The following is a 27,651-nucleotide window of genomic DNA, read 5'->3' as shown; positions in this document are numbered from 1 at the left end:
TCCTCATCTGTAATTGGGGATTATAATAGCACCTACTTCATATATTTAAATGAATAAATGTCCGTAGCTGGTACCTGGCATATATTAAGTTCTATATTTTTTCATAGAAAATATTACTTCTATACCCACAACAGCAACTCCTACAACTATTACAGTTCATGACACCAGGGTTCTGAGAGAACAATAACAGAAAGACAAATACTGCATCACCTCATATACTTATATTTTTGTGATGTGAACACCTGGATTTACTCTCAGCAATTTTGAAATAAACATTACATTACTATTAACTACTACCGTTATCATGCTGTACAACAGATCTCAAAAACTCATTTCTCCTGTCTAACTGAGATTTTGTACATTTGACTAACTTTACCTCCAGCCTTGGTAACCACCATTCTACTCTCTGTTTCTATGAGTTTAACTCTTTTAGATTCCACATATAAGTGAAATCATGCAGTATTTATCTTTCTGTTATTGGCTTATTTTAACTTAACATAATGTCTGGCAGGTTTGTCCATATTGTCTCAAATGACAGGATTTCCTTCTTTTTCCAAGGCTGAATAGTATTCCATTGTGTGTATATATACCAGATTTTCTTTATCCCTTCATCCAGGAATGGACACTAAGGTTGATTCTTTATCTTGGCTATTAGGAATAATGCTGTAGCATACATGACAGTGCAGCTATCTTGTCAATATAGCACTTTCAATTTCTTTGGATATATACTCAGTAGTGGGATTGCTTGATCGGATGCTAGTTCCAATTTTAGTTTTTTGAAGAACTTCCATACTGTTTTCCATAATGGTTGTACTAATTTACATAACATAGTATTTTAAAAATATTTTTTTCTACAACAGCTCCTGTTGTAGCAGAGATCTCAATCCCAAAATATAAATGAAAAGGAAGGAAGTCAGGGGGTGGGGAGTGATTAGTCATTTGTAGGACTATCAAGAGTATATGTATACGTGTGTGTGTATGTGTGTGTGTTGTGTGTTTGTATGTGTGTGCTGTGTATATGGGATTTTATTTCTTGGAGAAGACTCTGATACTCAATAATCACTGTTAATTGTTTCTTTTTTCTTTCTCTTCTTTTCTTTTTTTTTTTGATTCTGTTCATAAGAAATTCAAAATCTGGGACCTAAAGTCAATTCCTAAGGTCAGGAATAAACATAAAGATCACGCTTACCTGAAGAACTGTTCTGGTTTTTCGAATTTATTATAATCTTTGATTCTTCTAGCCCAGGTGTCTCTTGCCTAAAGAAAAGCCGGTGGATTAAACCACGGATTTCATTCTCTGACTCACTACAAAAAGGATTTCAGGAGATTTCCATCAAGAATCATATAAAACCATATTAATATTAGACAAACATAGACTGCAAGCCAGAAAACTATAAATAAATAGAAACTCAAGACCAGTGAAAATACAAACACAAGTATGCAGACCATGGTTGTTATAGTGAGTTTCAAGTTTATCTCTGAGTATCTTGGGGGCAAAAAGAAGAAAGAAGCAGCATCCATTAAAGTTATTAGAAATGATGGCACATGTTGTTTTCACCCAGAGAAGCAAAGCTCTTTCTGCAGCTGGTTTCCACAAGGCATTTTTCAAATGAGTAGCAGAGTTGACAACATCCTTAACTCCGGGACCTCTGGCCAGAACTTAAACTGCTTAGGAGAGTTCCTAAAAAATTACACTAAGTGACAAGCTCCCCAGAGGGTGGGAGAAACTTGTGATCCATTTACAGAAACGGTATAAACACCGTTTTCTAAAACCGCAACTACTACCTAAAAGGAGTTATAACTTCACTTCTAAAAAGTTCAGGCTATTTCACATATTGTGAATTTTCAGATGAGAGTACCCAAAACAACAAGGAATCTGTGGAGGGAGGAGAAGAAAACACAGAATAACTTAGACTGTTTGATTTATTTTCTAGAAGCTACCTCCTACAGAAAAACATCTCTTTTCCAAAATTTCCCTACTTTCAGATAATAAAGGTATATGATTTTAACTACTTTATTGAGGTATACTTGATACACAAGAAACTGCACATATTTAAAGTATGCAATTTGATACACTTTCATACATGTATCCAACCATAAAACAGTCCCCATCAGCAAGGTGACGTGCACACTCCTCATCCCCCAAAGTCTCTGCCTGCCCCTTTCTCATCCCTTCCTTCTATCACACGGCATGCCTCATCTCCAGAAAACACTGAGATGCTTCCAATTTTTTAAAGATACATGATTTTTTGAGAGGGGGAGGGGGATTTCTGGGTCAAATGGTATTTCTAGCTCTAGATCCTCAAGGATATTTTTTAAAAATGTTTCAAATCAGAAATTAAAGTCTATACTGGACACTACTGTTTTGCATGTGCTCCTTAGTCATCCTGTGGCTCTTCTGAACCAATCATCACCCTTTCTGTCTTTAAAGTGAATGAAGATATTGAAGTCAAATGCCGCATCTTCAGTTGTTTCATGTTCCTGCAGAGTCGGCTGTCAAGGCTGCATGCGCAGCCTGTTCAGGAAAAGTGGATGGACCACCTTTCCCCTGAAGCGCATCTCCAGCTTCCCAGGCAATCCACTGGAGGTAAGCTACTCACATTCTGAAAATAAATGACTGCCTGAGGTGCTTCTTAGCCTCTGCTTGGAGAGAAACATCGACCTAGCCCCTCAGAGAAAATCTCTGGCACTCTGGGAAATATGAAGATTCTGTCAGTCAACATAGGAAGTGGGAAAGAGAAAGATGGGGTAGGGGAGATCAAAAATAAAAAAAAGAAACCACACCCAGTCTCTGATCTTGAAACGGCTGACCACTGAGGATAAGATGTACAAATAACGCACACAAGAAGAGCTAAGAACTGCAGAACGCAGTGTGCCAGGAGTCCAGTAGAAGGAGAGGTGTTTCTATTTCAGAGCAGCTGTGGCTTCACTATGGAAAGGCTGATGACGACTAACATCCACAGTTCCCAAAAGGTTCTAACATGCCCCGTCTCCTGTGATTCCCACAATAGTGCTGTGAATAAAACAGTGGTATTGGTGTTCCTTAAATGGTGGGGAGACTGAACCTGGGATAGGCTAAGGAGAGGCAGAGCTGGGGCAGGAAAGTTTATCTTTTGATTCTAACACCATTGCTGTTTCTATGACACCAAGACAGTGTTCTCAGATGGAGGATGAACTAGACAACTACCTCAGACCCTCCCTTTCAAATCAAGAATATTCCTGAATCAAGAATATTCAATTTAAAAAATCAAGAACATCATGCTAACAAGGGTTCAGTGGTACATAAGCTAAGGAGATACTCTGAGATTCATTCCTGGGCCTCAGGGACCATACACACTGTGGTCAGGTGCTGATATGGTTTGGCCGTGTCCCTGCCCAAATCTCACCTTGAACTGTAGCTCCCATAATCCCCATGTATCACGGGAGGAACAAGGTGGAGATAACTGAATCATGGGGGCAGCTTCTCCCACCCTGTTCTCATGATAGTGAGTGAGTTTTAGTGAGATCCAATGGTTTTATAAAGGGTTTCCTCCTTTGCTGGGCACTCACTCTCTCTCCTGCCACCTTGTGAAGGGGTGCCTTCTGCCATAATTGTTAAGTTTTCTGAGGCCTCCCCAGCCATGAGAAACTGAGTCAATTAAACCTCTTTCCTTTAGAAATTACCCGGTCTTGGGTATTTCTTCATAGCAGCATGAGAACAGACTAATACAGATACCATGGCAGAGATGTGTTTCCTCCAGAGAGTACATACATTCCAATGGTCATGAGATGAGCCATATTTCAAATGCAACAGAGAGGCTTGACACTTCACAACCTCCAAATAACCCTCTAAGGAAAAGACAGGATAATTACCAGGCCTTCTATTAATTACACTCAAGTTTCTTATTGAGTGCGTTTGTATTCTTGAGGATCAGGCTTCCTTAAGTGAAGCATGCACATGGCCTCACCATCATCACCATGGTAAGTGATAATGCCTGCCATACAGTGGACTCTGAAAGATCTTTGTGGAATGAGCAAATGAGGTCAACAGGCCACACCACAGAACTCTTTAATTCTCATGTTAAACATGCTGATGGGAAATTTATCTGTCCCCAAATCATGGCAGAATAATCAGTCAGCTATGAGGCAATGCTTCCCAGTTTGGATAGTTTTAAAGAACTCGGTATAAGCATCTATTTCTTTCCATGAAAGTCCCCTGAGAGTGGATCTTACTTGTTTCATTTTCCTGGAGAAAATCTATCCCTGAACTTGATAGAATAACATTTAAAAGTAAAAAACGAAAAACAAAACTGAGTTTGCTAAGAGGTTAAGTACAAGGCTCAGCAGACATACTACAACATATGCACATGTGAGTACCACTGATTTCAAAGCTAGCCTGTTAGGGAGCTACAAATATATTCCAGTGATACTGGTTCAGGGCAAAAAATTTGCAGATTGCCTTTTTGGAACTACCTTTATCTCTACAATCAGTTGATGTGATATAAATATATATATAACCTGTCATACTACTTTACCGTCCTGGCTCGTTTTTAACCACAAATTACTCCAGCCAGTTTAACCACCACCCATGAGGCCAACTTAATGATGAACAACACTTGGCCAGTCCCCGACATCAAATCCACCTTCTAAGAATGAATGCCACCGGGGGAAAAAAAAAATCTTCAGCAGAATGTGCCAAGAGCTCTAAAAGCAAATTCCAAGGAGAGACTTCAAAGATATCTTGAGCAATAGCAACATTATTGGAAGATATATATAATGTCTCAAAGTGGACTCATGCACAATACTGCAATCTAAATCCTTAAACAGCCTAGACAGACTTGTAGGCAATAGTGGCATTATGTTTTGGTCAGCTTTACATTATTCCTCTGGCATAGTGCCCAGCACATAGTAGGGCATGTAGCACATGCTTTCAAAATTAGGTTTAATCAAACTACAGAATTATTATGAGTCACAGAAGGGCCACTACCCACTGGTCTTTTGTCCTAAGGAGGAAATACTGTCTCAGGCTTCCTCACTGTCATAGATGGGTTTTACTGCTTTAGGGGCTCTACCTCAAGACAGTAACTGACAGATCTATTTGGTTTTAATGCCTTCTACCTCTACTGGCAAGTAGAAAACTTATCCCTCTGTGCTGTGATGTTGTCTTTGTCAGGTCTCCTTACATCCGCTGAGATGTTGATCACTACCTGTGGAGGTCTGTCTTGCAGACCCTGACTCAGCAATGGATGAATAAATGCACTCACACACACTAGAATATAGTGAATCGAGTGGGTTAGGGATGGTCATCAGCTGCTTTCAGAGGGCGACTGCAGCTAACTGACCACTACTCTTTATTCCTCCTCACATCTATTCAGTATAGATTTAATAACAGAAGTTCTAAGTCAACACGCTTGTGGATAATTAACATGGTTAAACAAGTGGTTTTATGATAAAAGCTTTTGGTTCTAGGGCCCAGAGTAAACATTATTAACGGGTAATAACAGGTGATTCTCTTTCAACCTCCCCCAAGGGGGCCATCTAGTACAAAGTTTACATGAGTAAACAGAGTAGAGACAAAGGGATGTGGGGTAAACAGACTTAACTGGGGAAGCTTTTATTATCCTAATCTACACTCTATGACTTAATGCTCTAACATAAAAACTGGCTGCCTTCAGCGAGTCTCATTAAAACCTTTCTGCCTTCCAAAAGGTTTGAGACTATCATCTTATAACTTCCCTAATATTTCCCTTAATATTTTTCAACTACACTGAGTGAATTCCCAACACCTCTGAATGTGGTCTCTTAAAGAAATCTTTATTTTAAGACAACTAAAACGTAAATTCAAGGGATTTCAGAATCTATGAAAAAGCACTGGTATCTGCTACACTTTTTTGTTTTTCTTTTTGTTTTTTTTGAGACGGAGTTTTGCTCTTGTTACCCAGGCTGGAGTGCAATGGCATGATCTCAGCTCACTGCGACCTCTGCCTCCTGGGTTCAGGCAATTCTCCTGCCTCAGCCTCCTGAGTAGCTGGGATTACAGGCACGTGCCACCATGCCCAGCTAATTTTTTGTATTTTTAGTAGAGATGGGGTTTCACCATGTTGACCAGGATGGTCTTGATCTCTTGACCTCGTGATCCACCCACCTCGGCCTCCCAAAGTGCTGGGATTACAGGCCTGCTACACTTTTATAAATTGTGAGAAACTGGTCATCAAGACAAAAATGAAAAAAGTATACAGGATCTACCTCCACAGAAAAGGGAATGGAATTCCCTTTGAAGATGTGCCTACTATGTATTAAGTATTATGCTACCCAAAATCTTCAGGAAATCTTACAAAAGGGGTATTATCATTCTCATTTCTACAGATCAAGAAACTTGAAGCTTTGAGAAGTTAAATGCAGAGGTATAAGTTTACATATTCCTTAGAGGGCAGAGCTAAGGTTCAAATTCAGGTCTGGTAGAATCCAGGTCTATCCCTCACCTCTAAACTGTGGAGTTTATTCCAGAAGTCTAAAGCAGAAAGCCCACTGGCCAGCCAAAGGGGGCCTAAAACAGTGATTTGATAAACATGAATGAATTGCCAATGTTTAGAATTATAGGGTTTTGCATAAAATATGAATTTGTAACTCCATTATATCAAACCTACCTCATGCATTTGTCTTCACAGGCCAGGCAGTTAATGCTTTTGAATCTGTGACCTTTGCTATTCCCTGCTGCCTCCCCAATACTTTCTTTTAAAGCAAAAACCAAAATTATTGTTCCACCAGTCCTGTCTCACTTGTATATCCCACAGGAATTTAGAATCATACCATTTTGATGAAGATGTAATCATTAAGATTAAGTAGAAGCCCTTTATGGCAAATTTAAGGCCAAAGCGTGAAGTGATTTGTTGATGGTTACAAGCTGCAGGACTCCATCCCACATGTCCTTATTCTTGTCTGTTCTTCTACTCAGATTCTCACTGGTAACCAAATACATGATTTAATGACCTGTGAAGTAGGGTGGCACCGTTCTTCCACAATTCCCCTTGAAATGACTATCATGAGCTTGCATTTCTGATGAACATGCTAGAACTGCTAAGATTTCACATCTATTTTCTTTCATTTGCCAAAAGTCTCCTATAAATAAATCACTCCACTTCCACATATCCACTCCTTGGTCTCCCATTCCTGTTCTGCCAGGAGCTGTCAGCAGCAGTTGTGGTTGAATAGTGAAGGGGAAAAGAAGCTACAAAGGGATCTCCAGTGAAGCATCTTTGACTTCTAACCCATAGGTCAGGGGATCAGGAAGATGCATAGTAGTGAGTGACTCATAGGTCACATATACCAGTGGGTGACTCAAGCCACTATCCTTTGGAGTAAATACAATTTTTATTTTCATTTCTGATGTTCATTAGAGGAAATCAGTTTGAATCATTTTCAATTACGTAAATACTAAAGCATATTTCACATAAGATGATAAAATTTTCTCCTCCTTTCTCTCTCAAAGGTACTAAGCGTATCAAATTAAATGTTAAAATTTCTTCTCCCAAACTAGGGAAATACATGAAAAAATAGCTTGCCAATTGAAAATTATTTTTAGAGGTGTTTGGAGTATAGATATTATCAAATATAGTTCCTATTAAAAAAATTAAAACAAAACACAACATTGTACTTATTCCAATGTTTCTAGATGTGACTGAAGCCAAAAACTATATTTGTCAAAATATCATTCTTTTGAGGAAAGTGCATCAAATTAATAGAGTTGTACCTGAAGAGGTTTTAGAATCTAAAAGTAAGCAGGCTCTGTACTTTTCTAATAAGCTAATGAAGAATAGACAGCTCTTTATTAAGAAGAATTGACTTTTTATTTATACCAAAGTGGTGTTTTTTTGACATTTGCTTTTGTTTCATTTCTGACCCACTTTCTTTCTGACAGTCTTGAATTAATATCCATTCTTATGTCCTTTAACTGTCTTGCAAGGAGGTCAGGCCAACTGGCTTTCCCCCTGGACAGTAAATCACTCTGGGACTCTGTGTTCTAATATCAACTCAGCCAGAGATTTGCCACGTGTGCTTTATCAACCTCTCCATCTCTTTTGCTTGACTTCAGACATCTGCAAAGCTGAAAAACAGCTCTGACACAGAACAAAGGGTATTAAGGTGCTCCAAAAGCCCACAGAGGGCTAAACCATGGCGGCTATGGATTAGCAGGTGCTCACTTTGTTCTGCTGATCCTTGGAGACTGCACAGTGGTTGGAAGAACAAAGGCTCAGGGGTCAGACAGCCTGGGTTTAGAGCCCAGCTCTGCCACTCATTAACTGTGCAACTTTGGGGCAACTCACATAACCTCTCTGTGCTTCAGCTATAAAATGGGACATTGAGAGTTAAACATGATTAGATATTCAAAAGACTTAGTGCAGTGCCTATCATATTATAAAACTTAAAATATCAGCCATATTTGTTATTCTTCCATTTTTGATGCCCTCACTGACATGCCCTGAGTGTGAATAAAATTTTGTTATTCAGCTTGACTATATTTAGTGCTGTGATTATTGAAGGAAAAAACGTCAGACCCATTAGTATAATTTTCTAAGATCTAGTCAGACATCTCTAGGGCATAAATTGTTATGTGGGACCAGCCATGAAGTACCACATGTCAGGTGTTTTGGAAAGTCACGCTAAATCTAAGCAGTGGATGTGAACCTCACAAACCCTGCAGCAAGAGCTTGGTGGGCCGGCTCCTTACTCGCTGTCTTCCCTGACTGACGTCTGGTTCTGACATCCAGAGCATGACACATGACAGATGACAGCGACATGTCAGCACATGCCCACCAGCACACCCAGGTTTTACAAAAGCCAATGTCATTTTTTTCAGTAAGTAAAGAAAACAGTGGCATAAGGGGCGGGCAGGATTTCCCTTGTTCATTTGCTTTGACATTTTTAGGGAATTTCTTGTGATAGTTCTAAAAGTATTTTACAAACACATGAAAAATGAAATTAGCCATTTTTTTCAGGCTTCTACTTCTAATGAAAAGATTATCAAATATACGCTTTTGAAGAACAAGCATAAATAAACGTATTTTATGGCTTAAAGTTACAATTTATAGACTCTCTTTTCTGAATATGAAGAAAGTTGCTACGCATTTGGCTTTCATCACTGCTTGGCCTTGATGACGTCTTTGTAATTGTTACAATAACAACCATACCTTGCATCTTTCTCACATGCAAAAAACACAAACGCTACTCCACTTGACCTATCTTTATTTATTCATTGTTTAAAATTTATCCATAAACAAAATTAAAAATAAAAAAGCTTAAAAACGATAAAATCAAAGGACTATACTCCTGGGAGCCAGCATCAAATAAAACAAAAGAGGCAGAGGCAGACTTGAATTTGAGAGTGAGAAACTTAGTCCCTCTATGCTTCGATTTCCTCATCTGTTAAATAATAATAATAATAACTATACTTATACCTTGGAAGGCTGGTGGTAGCAGGACAGTCCCTTGGGGAAAATGTGGCCCAGCAAATGATTTTTTTAAGAAATAGAAGGAAAGTAAAAAAGAAGGGAAAGAGGCAAAAAAAGGTGGGAGTAGCAATGACTCTCCCCAAGTTATACAACTTGGGTTATAAACCAGGCCTTCTACCAAAACTCTGCCTCTCAAATAGCATATTTGACTGTTTGTATTATGTGAATTTTCCATATATAACAAAGTAGAAAGTGTGATGAACCCCACAAACCCTCACCAAGCTTCAACAATGATTACATTTTACCATTCTGATTTCACCTATTTCCCTATACACACACTTTTTCTTTTGAAGGAGTATTTTTTAAAGAAACTCTCAGGCATCATATCAATCCATTAATAAGTGCTTCTAAATAGATGAGAACTTTTAAAAAATCACAATACCACCAACTCAATAAGATTACCAATAATTCCTTAGTAACGTGTAATAAACAGAGCATGTTTCACTTTCGCCTATTATTTTTAAAAAGTCATTTTTATAGTTAGTTTGTTCAAATCAAGTTCCAAACAAGATTCATGCCTGCATTTGGTTTACAGGTCTCTCAGGTCTTTTAACAGTTCCCCCTCCCTACTTTTTTCTCATAACATCTATATACTGAAAAAAAAAATGGGTAATTTGTTTTGTAGAACTTTCTATATTCAGGCATTGGCTCACCTGTACCCTTGCAGTGGTGTTTAGCACGTTCCTCTGTCTCCCGTATTTCCTGTCACCTGGGATTAATATAGTTAGATGTGGCTGTTTGATGAGTTCAGCCTTGTTGGGGGAGAGGATGTGGGTAAGAATACTTCACAGGTGGTGCTGTTTCCTTTCTATCAGATGACATTGGAAGAGCATAACTAACATTCAGAGGTTCCACTTTTAGTGCTATGGAGACTGATCAGTAGGTTCAAGTGTTGTCAGCTTGTTCAAGTGAGTCTCTGTTAGAAAGCACCAATTTTACCTGATGATCTTATCATTGCCGCTTAGCTCCATTATTTCATTAGACACTACAAAACTGTAGGTTTTAAAAACTTATAGCACCCTTCTGCATTTATGAATTGTAATTCTCTATAAAGTAAATAGGAAAGCAGGGGTGGATATGAGATCTCCTTTTTAAACCATTTTCAGAACAATGACTTGATGCCCTAACGATTTCGGAAGTGATGAATAAGGGATTTTGTTTGTTTGTTTTGTTGTCTGTGTCTTCAGAATTCTGTCATAAACACATGGATTTTTATATATTTTTATATATTTCCATCATTTTGATGCTCAAACTGTCCCATCTTTGCCCTCTGGGGGTTCCCTCAGGTTGGCTTCTGAATCATTCTGACATGATCCCAGCAGTCTCTTAGATGGCTTTGCTCTAGATGGTTCAAAGCAAACCTTTAAAACAAGCAATCAAGAGGCTGAGCACAGTGGCTCACACTTGTCATCCCAGCACTTTGGGAGGCTGAGGCGGTTGGATTACTTGAGGTCAGGAGTTTGAGGCCAGCCTGGCCAACCTAGCAAAACCCTGTCTCTACTAAAAATACAAAAAAAAATATTAGCTGGGCCTGGTGGAGTATGCCTGTAATACCAGCTACTCGGGAGGCTGAGGCATGAGAATCACTTGAACCTGGGAGGCGGAGGTTGCAGAGAGCCAAGTTGACACCATTGCACTCCAACCTGGGCAACAGAGGGAGGAGACTCTGTCTCAAAAAAAAAAAAAAAAAGAAGTAATCAAGAAAGTCTTTGTGTGTTGTTTATCATTTTGATATTCCATTTTCCTTGTTTCACAGCAATTACCCACTGTGGCTCTTCAATAACATCTACTGGTATGTGTTTGTTTATGTGCCTTACAATATAATTTAAACCAAAAAAATGCAATCTTCTTGAAAAACACTAGAAGTGATAAGCATGGGAGTCAGGAAGTCCAACGAAAAGAGCCCGACTTTGAAGTTAGTCGGACCTGGATCTGAATCCCAGCCCATCGCTTACTGACTGTGTAACTTGGTTTGTCATTAAATCTTCCTGTGCCTCGGTCTTCTCATCTGTACAATGAGATTGGTAACAGTAATAGCTACCATGCACACTTGCCAGTAAGTAATTTAAAAAGCAACTAAGTTCTCTTTTCCAGTACTCAGTCCTAAACAGAAACGCTAATTGTAGTCACAACTATTATTATCATTATCTATCTGGCATGCTTCAATTTATCCTTAATCATGTTTATGTTACACATTCCAGTTTGAACATCATTGTCTTTAATAAAGAGAGAAGCCAAATAGTTGAGTAGGTCTGTTTTGCATCATATTTTAACATTATTCCATCTGCCCCAAGCAATGAGCTTAGCCTTTACTTGTTCTTCTTGTTTTGAACATAGCTTTAAAAAGCGCTTTCTTGCTGGGTGCAGTGGCTCACGCCTGTAATCCCAGCACTTTGGGAGGTCGAGGCGGGTGGATCACGAGGTCAAGAGATCAAGACCATCCTGGTCAACATGGTGAAACCCCGTCTCTACTAAAAATACAAAAAATTAGCTGGGCATGTTGGCACGTGCCTGTAATCCCAGCTACTCAGGAGGCTGGGGCAGGAGAATTGCCTGAACCCAGGAGGAGGAGGTTGTGGTGAATTGAGATCGCGCCATTGCACTCCAGCCTGGGTAACAAGAGCGAAACTCGGTCTCAAAAAAAAAAAGCACTTTCTTGTTGTCTTTAACATTCTCTCCAGCCTCAGCTCAGTCTGAACTTGAGCTTTGCAGATATTTTCTTACCAGTTTATGCCACTCTTCTGAATTTGTCCCTGGTCATGTGCTTGCCTTTCAATCTTCTAAATATGTTCTCTTAATATCCAAGCCCATCAAAAATTCCTTGTTATCAAAATGGTTCCTGGGCCAGGTGTGGTGGCTCACGCCTGTAATCCCAGCACTTTGGGAGGCTGAGGCAAGCAGATCACCTGAGGTCAGAAGTTCAAGACTAGCCTGGCCAACATGGTGAACCTCTGAGATATATTTTCCTAAAATCACCACTACTATTTGGTTATATTCAACTTTTATCTCTTGAAGTTACCAAACAATACTATTGTGGTTACTCCCACCCAAGGTTTTAGTTAATTCTACTTCAATAAACAATTTGTCTAATTAGTTAGAACTAAGTTCAGAGTAGTATTTCCATCTCATTGCTTCCTCAATCTGTTGTTTAAAAAACAGAAAGGCTTTTCTGGATTGAAACATCTATGTTTCTATGGAGTGAAACAGATTGATCAGACATTGGGTAGAATAAAGTCCTCATCAATGACTACATCTTGGCTGTGGCAATTTTGATATTTAGCTGAATAAGTATGTGCAGTATCAGAATCCAGCAAAATAAGACTATTCCCTTGTCTATACCAACCTATAATTGTTGTTCAGGCATTATGTTTTGGCTCCACTGACAAAAGAACAAGGCTGTGTTTTGAAGTTAAGTCATGACGGTTCATAGTCAGAATTTCTAAAGGGGCTGGCAAAGGATAAAAGCTTATATCCCCAACTCAGTAAGTGGGGGAAACACCTTGCTCTTACATTCTTGAGTTCTCCAGTGAATTCATTGCTACTTCCGGTATCCTAATACAAGAACACAAAAAGAAATTGTAATACAGGCCATAACTAATTATCTTTAAAGTGTATTTAGGAGAAACAAATCAAAGTAAAAACAAAAACAAAAACAAAAAACACCCTGTGTGGCTATGCATAGTGGGTTAAGATTTGGCTAACAGACAAAAATAAACAGCAACTTAGATTGTCTTGCAGTTCAACCTGTCAACATTTTATTCTTCATTTATTGAATGAGAGGAAATTACATGAGAGAAAGACCGTATTTCAAGAAATCAGCTAAGCATACCAAAGTTTTCCCAAAGGCCTTGACACTGACATAAACAAAGTAAAATCTCTAAGTCTAATAAGTATGGCTAAGCTTAGTTACTCCCTACTCCGTTCCAGGCCTTAGGCTAAGAATAGCAATCAATATGAAAATATCCGCCAGTTGTCATTCAACTCATGCGCATGTGCCAGAATCCCTCACTTCCTTTCCCTCACACTCTGAATCATCAACCAAATTTTCTCTCCCTGCTAAAAGTTCTTTAGCAATTCAAAATAAAATCAGAGGAAAAGTTATTTCTTGGAAAGGTTTAAAAGTGGGTGAGATTCCCGTTTATGTCCTAATCAAGCACAAAGACTCATTGTTTAATAACCATTGTATTTTCTAAAATGAAGTTTTTAGATAATAGAGCATATACAGGGTAGTTAATCAAATACAGTGACAAGGAAAAGGACTTCTGTTTGGTCCAAAATTATTTTGCTATTAGGTCAACACTGAACCACACACTGAACCGTCTCGGGCTTCTATACCAAACTACTGGTAAACGAGCAGTAGCCACTCAAAAATGTTCAAAACAAAACCATGGAGACCACTGTTCTTTCTAAAGCTGAAAACCTCAGACCTGAGAATAACTAAGAAGATTTGGATGTCATGATTTAATTTAATTAATATATCCTATGGAGCCATGATGACGAGGAATGAGAAGCAAGCAGCAGATTCAAAAAGCCACAAACACCAGGAAAAACTGACTTTGGTGGGAAGGTGTGTGGATTTCCCTTTAACTTTCAGGGTATACTATAAGATTAACCTTTGTTCTATTGAGCTGAATTTTATCCATCAGCACAACTCAGAGGTCACTTAAAATCATAACTTCCTTTAAACATTCTTATGATATTTATTAGCAAACATTCCAAAAGAACAGTCACTTCCACTGTGTAGAAAGAGCTTAATTGCTAAATTTAAAACTGACTACACTTATTCACAAATGAGGGCCTCTTCTTCGTTGGTGACCCCTAGGTCTTCCTTCTTTTTTCCTTGACTCAGCAGCTGAGCTCAGCTTCCTCTCTCTGACCTTCGTTTTCCAAATGCTGGAACACAGCAGGCATTTCTAGGTCAGCAAAGGAAACTTACTGCCTTCCAGGAGAACAGTATCTTCTGTGTATTCAAAGGATTGAACAAGATCAAGAAGTCAGAAATTCAGTGTACTAACCTCAGTTCTGACCCTGTCTAGGGAATGGCATCAACTGCCTCTTGCCTCTAATTCTGCTAGGGGAAAAAACTCTAACATCCACCCCTATAGCTGGTCATCAGCCACCTGAACGCCCAGCTCAGCACAGCCTGGCAGAACACCTTCCCCCATCTAAATTCCTTGCCACGCTGGCTATGGCACTGTCTTCCTGCCTGACCCACAGGCCCATGAGAATGACCATATCCTCATCCTTTCCATCCCATACCATGCATTCTGCCACCACTTATTTTTTTAAAATAGTTTTATTGACATAAAATTCACATATTATAAAATTCACCCATTTAAAGTGTGCAATTCAGTGGTTTTTAATATATTCAGAGTTGTGCAACCATCACCGCAATCTAATTTTAGAACATTCCCACAACTCCAGAAAGAAACCCTTTATATATCAGCAGTCATTTCTCAAATCCTCTCCACCTTCCTCTCTAAGCAACAACTATCTTCTTTCTGTCTCTATGGATATTTCATGTAAGTATGCATGATCTTATGCCTGGCTTATTTCACTTAGCAGCATGCTTCCAAAGGTTATCCATGTTGTAGTCTTTATTGCTGCATAATACTCCATTGTATGTATATGCCCCATTTTGTTTATCATTCAGTAGCTGATGAACAGTGGGCTTTTCCCACTGTTTGGCTGCTATAAAGCATGCTGCTATGTACAAGTTTTTGTGTGAACATGTGTTTTCGTTTCTCTTAGGCACAACTTATTTTTAGTACCCACTCTGCTCTTTGTCTCTTCTTCTCTGACCTGAAGTCCTCTTTAAAAAGGAAAAGGCTTTAGGAAACAAGCATTCACATAGACTGTGAATACAATGAAAACGGTACTACTGCCTTTCTGGAGGACAATTTCTCAATATCTAATAAAATTTTAAATACACAAACTCTTCATCCTAGGAATTCCATTGCAAGTCCCCTACAAATAACCCCTTTACAAGTTTGCAGATCACCGTAAGGATGTTCTCTGAAGCATGGTGCATAATAAATGCAAACATTAAGAAAATAAATTTAATACTGTTCAGTAAGAATCACAGAAAAGCAGTACAGTGGACTACTATTCTGTTGATTAAAATAAAATAAGGTAGAACTATGTAATCATATGAAAGACTGTCCCATATGTTAATTAAAAAAATCAAATTACAGAAGACACATATATTAAATGGGTTCTCTTAGATAAAAGAGAATATATTGTATGTGCTTGAATGTCCACATAAAATTTCTGAAAAGATATTTTAAAAAAATAAGGATTAAAGGTTGTGGAGAAAGAGAAAATTACTTTGCATTTTATGTCCTTTTTGCACAATTTGAATTGTTACTTTAAGGATACATTTATAATTTAAAATGTACTATTGGGCCGGGAGCGGTGGCTCAAGCCTGTAATCCCAGCACTTTGGGAGGCCGAGGAGGGTGGATCACGAGGTCAACAGATCGAGACCATCTTGGTCAACATGGTGAAACCCCATCTCTACTAAAATTACAAAAAAATTAGCTGGGCACGGTGGCGTGTGCCTGTAATCCCAGCTGCTCGGGAGGCTGAGGCAGGAGAATTGCCTGAACCCAGGAGGCGGAGATTGCGGTGAGCCGAGATCGCGCCATTGCACTCCAGCCTGGGTAACAAGAGCAAAACTCCGTCTCAAAAAAAAAATAAATAAATAAAATGTACTATTTTAAAATAATACAAATACTTTCTAGAGTCCTCTGAAATCCTACTGTGAATCAGATGGGAAGGGTGTGAGAAAATGAATGCCAAGGAGAGAAGAGACACACCAGAAAGGAGCTAAGGATACTAAAAGCAAACATCACCTGTTTGATAACCCGCCGCTGGCAACCCTGACTCTAACCTTCAAATGGAAAGCATAGTAGGATTCTGACTCCTACCCACATTCTCAGCAAAGCAGTATGGAGCGATGGGAGAAGAACAGACATCAGACAAGTCCAGGGTATTAAGCAAGCTCTGCCACTTACTAACTATAAAACCTTCATCCAATCTCCCTTTTCCACAAATCCTCTTTGCCAAACTATAGAGTAACCAGTGCTCTTCCACCACTATTTAATAACTATACCTGAGATGCCAACAATTTCCATCAATCCTACAAAACTCAGCTCTAAACAGTACATCTCACAGAAACCTTTCTGAAAACCAGGCCTCCTAATCCAAACCCACATACGTGTTTGTACATCCTCTGCACAGGTGTGCGTCCTCCTCTTCATACTGGTACTCAGTTTACTGTTATTTCATGCATCTTACCCCTGCCCCTACAAATTCTAAGGATCTGTAGCTAACCAAAAACACGGGGTCTAAAACTTGCTGGCAGGTGATAAAATATTGCTTGTTGATGTTTGACCTGTATCCTGAAGGTTATTTTATTAATAATTTACTGTTAAAAACTTGACAAAATTACAGATGAATGGTAAATGTGAACACTAAATCCTCACAGGAGTACTGATCATCATTGTGGGTTTTTGTCAGTTTTTCTCATTTCTCTCAATGCACATCCACAACTAAACAAGGTTATTTACACCAACTATACAAACACAAGCTTATATGTATTTCAGGACAGATCAAATTCCCAACAAAGTGTGATCCATTCTTTAAGACCCTGCCTCCATGAAGCTTTCTGTATGCCCTCTCCCTCCCCACGCTAGCAGCTGGTCACGTTCACCTTGTTGCTTCCTCCTTGCTCTTCACTTCGTTTAGTGATTAATGTGTAAATATTTGACACCTACCTTAGGCTGTGAATATTCCAGCTTTACTCACCATTGCACCCACATCACCTTGCATGATTTGTTACACATAGGAGGGGACTAAAGAAAAGCTATTTAAACACATGAGTGAGTGAGTGAAGACTAATTTTCACTCTCCATACAAATTACTGAGAAGCTGTAGAGGCTCCAGCCCTGAGGGTATATCTATCCTACCACCCTAAAATACCAAACCTTCTTCCCCAGAGAAAACTGAGGTCTACCTATAAGGATCAGAATAACATCCTTAACCCCCCTCTCGCCCCTTAACCCATCTTCACATTCCAAAAGGCAAGGGCAGAAAACAATGAGATTTTCAATAATTAAATGCAGAATAAATAGCAGCATTTGGGGAAAGTGGGTTCAAGTTATGGTCCTGCCACTAAACAGCTGGATGATTTTGCATTGGCTACTAACTAAATTCCTCAGGCCCTCTGGCTTCTCATCTATAAAAGAAGGGGTAAAACCTCTATCACTTCCAATACATTCATCAGTTCTAATACTCTAGGAATCTATGAAAAAGAAAATTCATTTCATTTTTTTCTTTCTCTCACTTATTTAACAAGTATTACTGAATGTTTGTAGCGAACTAGATAGTGGTGGACTATGTGTCTATTAAACAAATCCATTTTGGTTTTCTCTTAAGCACAAATTTCCCAGGTTTACTCGAAAGTAGCTATGGTGCCAGACACAGTGGCTCACGCCTGTAATCCCAGCACTTCAGGAAGCTGAGGTGGGTGGATCACTTGAGCCCAGGAGTTCAGACCAGCCTAGGCAACAAGGTGAAACCCCATCTCTACAAAAAATACGAAAACTCGCTGGTGTAGTGGTGCACACTTGTAGTCCCAGCTACTTGGGAAGCTGAGGCAGGAGGACTGATTGAGCCCAGGTGGTCAAGCCTAATCGTACCATGCACCTGGGCAACAGAACCAGACCCTGTCTCAAAAAAAAACAAAAAAACCCCAAAAGTAAGTATGGCTATGAATCCTAAGCAATGGGATCTGAGTGGAAGCAACGTGCCCCACCTCTAGCCTGGCCTCCTGCATGATACATATTTACTCCCCTCTCCTGCCAGAGACAGATGATTCAATGAGGGTTCCAAGGCCTTAGAAAATGACAAGGTCACTAGATAAAAGATGTCTGGGTCCCTAAATGTCTGCATGTAGCAAAACCCTCCTTTCTTCCACAGGAAATAACCTGTATTAGTCTGTTTCACACTGCTGACAAAGATATACCCAAGACTGGGCAATTTACAAAAGATGTTTAAGGGACTTAGAGTTGCACGTGGCTGGGGAGGCTTCACAATCATGGCAGAAGGCGAAAGGCACACCTAACATGGCAGCAGATAAGATAAGAGAGCTTGTGCAGGGAAACTCCACCTTATATAATCATCAGATCCCATGAGACTCATACACCGCCACGAGAACAGCACAGGAAAGACCTGCCCCCATGATTCAACCACCTCCCAATGGATCCCTCCAATAATATGTGGGAATTCAAGTGTGGACACAGTCAAACCACAACATAACCTAAGTTAAACCACTGAGATTTGGAGTTCTTCGTTACAGCAGATAGCCTACTCTGACTTAAGACATAGTATATACACATTGTCATGTTTAACCCTCTTAACAACCTGACTGGTAAATATTACTATTTATATTTTACAGATGAGGAAATTGAATCTTAGTGAAGGAAAATAACTTGCTCAACATCCTACTGCTTCAAAGTGGCACAGGCAACATTTAAACCTAAGTGTCTCTAACTCCAAAGTTCATCTTCTTTATTTTTTGGGACATGCATGATTGCTACCAAAGCCACTCTATACTTCCCTCCTTGCTCCTGGGTACCCTTCCCAGTTACAAATAGTTCCTGCAGGTGCCGCACCTACATAAATATAAATACACTTGCTACTGAGAAGCAGGCCTAGCTAGGAAACCAGGGCCAAAGGAAGGCCAGAACTGGGCTTTGCTGCCATCCAGTCCAACCCTGGCTCGGACTCAATCAGTCTGTGAACAGTAGAAGATTAAAGCTCCTACTAAGGCCATATCTTCAGAAATACCAATAATATGCTCTAGGAAATAATCCAGAGATGACTACTATTTTAATTTTCCCTTAAAGGAATCAATCTAACATCATTAAGAGTGACATTTAAATGCTAATTGAAAATGCACTGCTCCCATGTCTCCAGACAAGTATTTGCATGTTAATTAATCCTGGGGATAAGAAGACCGGCTTCCCATATGAGGTGTCAGAAGAGAGAGTTTCTTTGCAGAGGAAGATAAAAGGCTATGGCATAGACATAATTAAATTACCTGGTTTCAAGAGTTCTAAAAAGAAATAAGCTATCCTTTGCAATGCAAATTCATATTGCCTCTTTTGTAAAGGGCATATTCTAATGAAAGGACCAAAATATAGATTGCCAACTTCAATACTCTTTTAATGTAGTGCCCTCATCACAGATCAAATGGCTTTTACCAGAACAGTGGCTAACGAGCTCATAAAGACTGTCAATACGGGAGACAGAAGCCTAATGCCTTAGAAGCCAATAAACCACAAACACATTCTGAACGGTCACAAAGGATGTCAACCTGATTTTTTCAGGCAACAAACCATTTCTTTTTAAAAGGAGTGATGCAAATTAGTACAAACTCACAAACCATGGACCTAGAATGATGGCCGTTAGGCTGAATATTTTATAAATTAGGTTACCTCAAAAGATGGTAATTAAATATAGCATACATTCAACTTGCTACACTTATGCCATATTTGTTGGCATTATAATTTCTACTGTATAACTTTCACTGTTTGCACTACTGCTTTTCATATATGATCTCATCTTAGATCTGGAAGATAAATGAGTATAAAGCTGCCCACTATACAGATGAAGACATTAAGATTCAGAGAGAATATATGGTTTAATCAAGATCATGGAGGTAAAGAGCGAGATCATGTCTAGAACCCAGTTTTCTGGATCTAATTTCCATGTTCTTCCCATGTAATTTTATTATCTTTCTTCTACTTCATTTAGTAGCTAATTGTCCCTGCTACTAAGTTCATTATTGCTATGATATTCCTCAAAGGACATAAACATTTGGAGAATAATCACATTTCAAACAGGCTTAACAAGGTTTTCTTTTTGTGTTCTCTGTAAAGGTCCATTCCAGTAACAAAAGTATACTGATTAATTCATTTATCACACAGACATATTTTGTAAATACACATGACAAACAGTTATGTGTGATATAGAAAGAGCAATCATTAATTAATAGAAAAATATAAAAACACTGACCAAAAGCCATGAAAAGGCTATTCACAAAAGAACTACAATTGGCCAGATGAAAACTATTCACTCTCACTAGTAATTAAAAAAATCAAATTGAAAATACAGTGAGTTATTCTCCACGTTCACAAGAGTTAAACTTATTATAACTCTGGGAGAGAGTTTAAAATGATAGAATCCACTGGGGAATATGAGGGTACATGCTGTATGATCCAGAAATTCCAGTTTCGGGAGTCAATTCCAAGGAGACAGAAAGGCACTAAAACATATATATTTGTTAATGTTCATGATCACATTGTTTATGACAATGAAACAAAACAGAAACAACCTAAGTTTACAAAACAAGGAGATTAATTAAATAAATTTTTATGTTAACCAAAAAAATATTTTGTAGCCATTGAAAAGAATTATGTTAAAGATAAATACCTAAAACATAAAACTTTGAATGAATTACAGAAAATCCAAATAAATAAAAAGATACCTCTATGTAAAAAGTGGAAGATTCAATATTGCAAAGACATCAATTCTCTCAGATATTTTATTGTAGAAGCAACTGATCTACAGATTCAAAACAATCCATTTAAAAATCTCTGCAAATCTGAGTGTGTTTCTGTGTTCATTTGTGGAAATTTGACAAGCTGTTCTAAGCTGTTCTAAACTTCATTTGGAAATGTGAAGGATCAAGAACAACCAAGAATCTCCAGGAATTGGTGAAAAGATGTAGTCCTTAATCTACTAAGCTACAGTAATCAATGTATATGTTATTAGATCAAGGGAAATATATCAATGGAAGAGAATAAGGAGTCCACAGCTGGACTCATTCATATACGGATATCTGATTTATGGAAAAGGTTGTACAGCAGAGCAATGGGGAGTGGATGATCCTTTTGATAAATGCTCCTTGATCAACTGGATATTAATGAAACTTAACCCTAACTTTTCAATATGCACAAATATTGGAATTCCATGTGGATTGTAGATCTAAATGTGAAAGGTAAAAGAATAAAGTCAATAAAAGGAGGATAGCTTCTTGACCTTGGAGATAAGTGAAGATTTCTTGAACAAGACTCAAAAAGTACTAACAACAAAGGGAAAAGATTAGTAAATTGGGAAGCTCGCATGTCACAGAGTGGAAGAAGACACTGTTAACACATACAACCAACAAAGGAGCCTACATCTAGAATACATAAAGTTCAAATAAATGAGAAAATGTCTGACAATTCTATGGAAAAGTAGGCAAGAGACAAATACTAAACAAATACTTCAACACGTTCAACCAAAAGACATCCAAATGGTCAATAAACACATGAAAATGTGCTCATTAGCAATCAGGAAAATGCAAATTAAAATCACAAGAGACTATAAAGGCCTACCAGTTTGGGTATAATCAGTTAAGACAGGCAAAACCAAGTGTTGTCAAATATATGGAACAACAGTAACTCACATAGATTGATAATGAGATTGTAGGTTAGTGCAACCACTTTCACAGTATTCTCTGAAGATGAACATACACCTATCCTATCACCGCCAATTCCATTCCTAGGGCATATAAACAAACAACTTTGAACCCTGCACACGTATGCCAAAAGACACGTACAAGAACGTTCATAGCAACATTTTTCATAATAGCCCTAAACTGGAAACAACCCCGATGGCCATCAACAATAGAATGGAGGGCCAAGCGAGGTGGCTCATTCTTTTAATCCCAGCATTTTGGGAGGCCAAGACAGGTAGATCACTTGAGCCTAGAAGTTTGAGACTAGCCTGGCCAACATGGCAACACCTCGCCTCTACAGAAAAATGCAAAAGTAATAGCCAGGCATGGTGGGACATACCTGTAGTCCCAGCTACTCAGGGGGCCAGGTGCAGGTAGGATTGCAGTGAGCTGAGATTGTGCCACCGTACTCGAGCCTGGGCAACAGAGCGAGGCCCTGTCTAACAACAGCAACAAAAAAAAGGTATATAAAACAAACAAAATAAACAACAGAATGAGTCAATATTACGGTATGTTCCTTCATATGAAATAATAAACTGCAATGAGAATGAATAAACAAATAATACATGTGAAAAACATGGATGAATCTCACAAATATTGAACAAAATAAGTAAATTAAAAACTACAGACATTCCATTTACTTAAAGTTCAAAAACAAACACTATGATATAGATTCAAAATAGCTATTATCTCTGGTGGGGAGGAAGAGGCCATGGTAGGCTTCAGGGGATACTGGAAATGTTGTTGCTTAACCTAAGTAAGGGGGCAGTAAATGGATGTGTTCACTCTGTAATCATAAACTGAGCTGTACACTTAGGGTCTGTGTACTTTTCTGCGTGTATGTTACATTGCCATAAAATGTTTTAAACTGTATTTATTGGCTTGAAAATATGTTCATGATGTATTACATAAAAAAAGCTGCTTAGCAAATTATGTTATTCTTTTTTGAGATATATAGAGTAGAAGCATTCTTATCTAACACATTTAGGATCAGAAGTTAATTGCTTAATTTCAAAAGCTAGTGAAAATGAGGCTTCATTAAAAAAAAAAAAAACCTGCTGCCTAAAACATGTTATTTTAACTTTAACACCAAGGACTTGAGTATTTGCTGGCTAGAATTCCACATCATCTTTCCTGCATAAATCATATCCATAATCCATCTTCTTCTCTATTTTCAGTTTTAGTTTCTTTAACATGAAACAAAAATTTAAATACTCTTGTGAAGCAAGATGAATCCTGAATCCTTTGTGACTTTTAACATTTATTTTCAAATCTTTCAGTTATTCCACCTACTCTGAATTCTAAAGCAATTGTTTTAGAGATTTGTTTCTATCACATTTTGCTAAAGCATTCAACCTAATTTTAGTGGCAACAACAACTCCATTTTTATCCTCCTATTTCATTGGTTTATGTAATATTTAATTAGATTACAGATTTACAGTAAGTTTGATTGGCATAAACAGTACTAAGGAAAAAAAAGGCTCTTAGTACACACACAACTTTGGCTCTACAAAAGAGAAACTTATTAGTAGAATGCATTTAGCCTTAAGAGTGTTTCCAATGTATATACTTAATTATTTGCATAAGAAACAAGGAAAGATATACTCCAAAATGGTAATACTGGTTTATCTTAATTGAAGGAGTTTTTGGTGGCATTTAACTGACTTTGCTTGTATATATTTCTTCAGAAGACTTGTATTGATTGCATTTAAAAACACATCTTTTCAGGTCATAAGAAGCTTAGAGCCATTACATGGCATACTGCTGAAGAGTGGTGGTGGTCGGAGGAAGCAGATGGCATGAACCCTGCCTTCCTCTAAAAGGGTGTGAAACATGATGATTCAGGCTTTTAAATCAAATGCATTAAGAGTCAAGCCCCTGCTCTGCCATTTAACTAGGAGTACATCCTTGGGTATGTCTCTCCTCTAAAACAGGTTTCTCATCTGTAAAATGGGGATAATGCCACCTACTGCAAACAGTTGCTGTGAAAATCAAAGTAATAATTTAGGATCCAAAGTCCTAAACACAGGACCTAACACACGATAACCCTCAATGAATGTTAGCTTAAAAAATGACAAGAGTATCTAATAGAGGACACAGAATAAATGTATACGTGATATAACCAAATAAATGCAAAGCATCACAGCACAGCCTACTGGCAACTGAGGAAACGCAAAGTGAAACAAGGGACCGGAGGGAAATGAGGCCAACCAGGGAAGGCATCTCTCCAGTAGAAGTGGCTCCAGTTAAGGCTTAAAGGAAGTGAAGAATAGAAATTAACAGTTTAATATTTCAACCAGTCTCTGGAAGAAAAAGGATATGAACAAATCATAAATAAATTTGTTAGTATCATTCGCATATGTCTGGAGCTTGGAACATACAGAAAAACATGCCGAAACCAGATCCTTTGTGAATGTGAGATTTAATATTTTAGAAAGCACAGGCTGGGCTTTTTCCCTAGGACCAGACAGAAAGGACAAGATGCGAGTGTCTGGTTGGGTACAAGTGAAAGGGAGAAAATCCTGGAAATGTGTCCACGCCCATTTGAGTATCTGTTACTTGAAACTATGGGTCCTTGGCACACACATTTCTATTCTAAGTTAGGCCAGCTATCTCCTGAGTCCCTACAGGAAAGTTTCTTTCCTTTAATCAACACATCTTCCTCTACAGTGCTCCACGCACCGTTCTAGGCACTAGGAATAGAGGAATGAATAAAACAAGCCGAGTGCCCTCAAGGAGCTTACCTTCCAAATAAAGTCTGACACTTTATCTTCTAGCAAAGGACGGTTGATGCCATTAATACTAAAAGCATCTGTCTTCTGAAATGGGTGCAATGCTTAAGAAAGAGAAACAATCAATCACCAGGACCAGTTTCACCTTGAAGTTATTCTTAACCTCTACTGAAGGTCGAATGAAAGCTAGAGAAAAGCATTAAGTGCACTGCCAATTCAATAAAGGAACTGCAGGGCATAACCAGAGAGAAATCCCAGTGTGGCAAGAGGAAGTTTGTACAGTTCAAATCAGATAACACAGTTCAAAGGGCAACTCAAAAAAGCTCAAAGGGCAACTCCAAAAAAGCTCAAAGGGTAACTCCAAAAACATATACTGTCACAGGTGACAATTGGGAGTCTTTTAGCTTTTGTTTCAATCAGAAAAGCAGTATCTTTAATTACATTAAGTATTCCATGATTGCATTTGCGTCACTGAAAGACTGCACATTTTTGGCCAAATCATATTGTAATGGGACAGGGAGGGGCTGAAGAAGACACTGCATGGTGGCACAGCCTGTCTGCTAAGCTAAGTCCCAGACTCTTAAGATTCTCTCAGGAATACTTGGGGGAAAAGAGTCTCAAAAATAACCAGAGACTTAGTAACTTGACTGGTGTAAGCTGTCAGAGGATGAACGATGACAAGCAGAACAGGCAGGCGTTTTGAGTTTTCCATATTTACCAGCTATATCTCAAAAATAAGGTTCCTTGTAGAATGTTTTCCCTTCAAATATGAATAATTTAAAGATCTAAACAAATGTTCCTCAGAAGGCAATAAACTACCTTTTTAAGGAATGTCAATTTCAATCACTTTCAAAATGCTTCTGTTGGTGGTTCTTAAATTATGCCTCCCAGGATTACTGGTTGGAGTTCCTCAATCTGGATCAAGGTATTCTGCTAAAATCACACATGACAGTCTTCTACTAATGCACAGGGAAAAAAAAACTTGATAAATAAAACATTCTCAGCTTTAGTATTTTTCCCATAGTTTTTTTTTTCTAAAACCTGTGGCACTCTAACTAATGCTTTTCCAAAGAATGCTAACAAAAGACATGAGAGCAAAGAACGAATAAATTTTACTGTAAAAAACAAAATGAGAAATAGCCTATCATGCTTAGTCCAGCAGCTCTTTACCATCCACAGGTGTGACTGGAGTCGTGCTTTGAATATCACAAACTCTAACTCAATCTTAGGAAGGTACACCCAGGAGCCAGTTCAAGGCCCTCTCACCATTGATTAAGAGGCTTCCCTTCTCCCCACTCAGCTGCATTGTGGATACCATGGTAATGCATGAGGAATATTACTGATTATTGGGAAAATGATTATTGGGAAAAAGTACCACTCCAAGAAGCAGATGACCTAGGTAAACTTTCCGAATCTCAGTTTTGGCATCTATCAAATGCCTATTTCACAGAGGGCTAAAGGGATCCTGCATTCTAAAGAGCAGTGTGAACTGCCACATGCTATGCTAGTAATAAATTCTATTAATGTGATTTACTAAAAGTTCCTTGTACAAACAAAAAATCAGCAACTCTCTCTTGACCACTCTCCGAATAACTCTTCCAAAGGCCCTTTACTCTCTGAGCTGCAGGCAACTTGTGATAAAATAGTATTTGACTTCAGGCATAAGAAGTGCATCAATTTACTCATTAATAATGTCAAAAATATTGAGTCTTTTTTGCTCTCTGGAATGGGCCTGGACTACATGTTATGTTTCTGATGTACAACCATGCTCAAGATTTTAAATTTCCATTCAGCCATATCTCAACCACTTTCCCAGTAAGAAAAAAAAAAACACAACAATTTAGAATTTCTGAATTGGAGAAATTTAATTATCTCAAGTTCATTCCTCCATGGAAATTTTTTCCCAAATAATTAAAAACTGGATGGATGCCTTTCATTTATATAGAGAAAGAGGTATTTATTCTCTTTACCACACTCACAGAAAGTTAAGTTCTATAATTTCTCCCTACAGAAAAATTTATCACAGAAAAACATTATGCTAGGAAAAAAATGAATTTTTATACAGTTCTATGAAAGCTATTCCACTCCCTATAGACAAAAAAACAAACATATGATTACTAAATATCACAAAGCCTTCCACAATTTGGAAGAAAATTGTCATAAGGATACCACCAATCTCTTCCCTAGCAGGAAGGTCAATGTCCAGAGCAATTGAGATTCTTAACCACCCCCTCCCGACCCATGAAAATTTTAAAAGAAAGAAAAACCTAGAAAGAGCATGAAGAAATGTCATATCTGAAACTTTGAGACGACTTTATTGTATTAAAATCTATCAATAAGAGGACTAAGAAACATCCTCTGTATTACCCTCTGTCAACCAGAAAGCACCATCAACCAACCAGCTGCACAAACAACAAATGCTGAAGTTACCCTGAAGTCCTCCCCCCTCACCTTCCACATTGAGCCCTGTTCTCTTATATCCCAAAACATTTCTAGAATTCTTCCCCTTCCCTCCAGCAACTCTGCCTGGCCACCTCTCACCAGGGTTAGTGCAATAGCCTCCAAACAGGTCTTCCTGTCCCCAGTCTTGTCACTTCCAATTCATTGCTCACAGAGCAGCCAGAGGGATCGTTCTTAGGCAAAAAAAAAAAAACCTGATCATGTCCGATCCCCTGATTAAAATAACTCCCCAGGAAAAACATCCCGGAGGGACTCAAGATGTCTTGGTGAGAACAACCCAGGATTGAAGCTCGCGGTGAACGCGCGGAAAGGGTGAGTCAGGGCCGCATTTCCAGACGGATCTTTGTTGCCCACAGAACCAGGAAATTCCCAGGTATAAAAGAGACACGGGATGCCAGGCAGA

General features: G+C 38.5%; 1 protein-coding gene and 1 long non-coding RNA gene across 10 annotated transcripts in view; one reads left to right on the top strand and one right to left on the bottom strand.

The window, feature by feature from the left end:
- Positions 1 to 27,651, bottom strand: part of CRADD (CARD and death domain containing adaptor protein) — a 199,670-nt gene that overhangs the window by 65,144 nt on the left and 106,875 nt on the right. The gene's annotated exons all lie outside the window — the stretch shown is intronic.
- Positions 14,952 to 20,563, top strand: LOC144577647 (uncharacterized). The gene is made up of 2 exons (XR_013522018.1): positions 14,952 to 15,010; positions 18,949 to 20,563. It is a non-coding gene; the product is annotated as an uncharacterized LOC144577647 (long non-coding RNA).

The sequence above is a fragment of the Callithrix jacchus genome, chromosome 9 (assembly GCF_049354715.1).
Source record: "Callithrix jacchus isolate 240 chromosome 9, calJac240_pri, whole genome shotgun sequence".
Classification (NCBI taxonomy): Eukaryota; Metazoa; Chordata; class Mammalia; order Primates; family Cebidae; genus Callithrix; species Callithrix jacchus.
The sequence above is the reverse complement of the archived record's forward strand: the minus strand, read 5'-3'. Positions and strand labels throughout refer to the sequence as shown.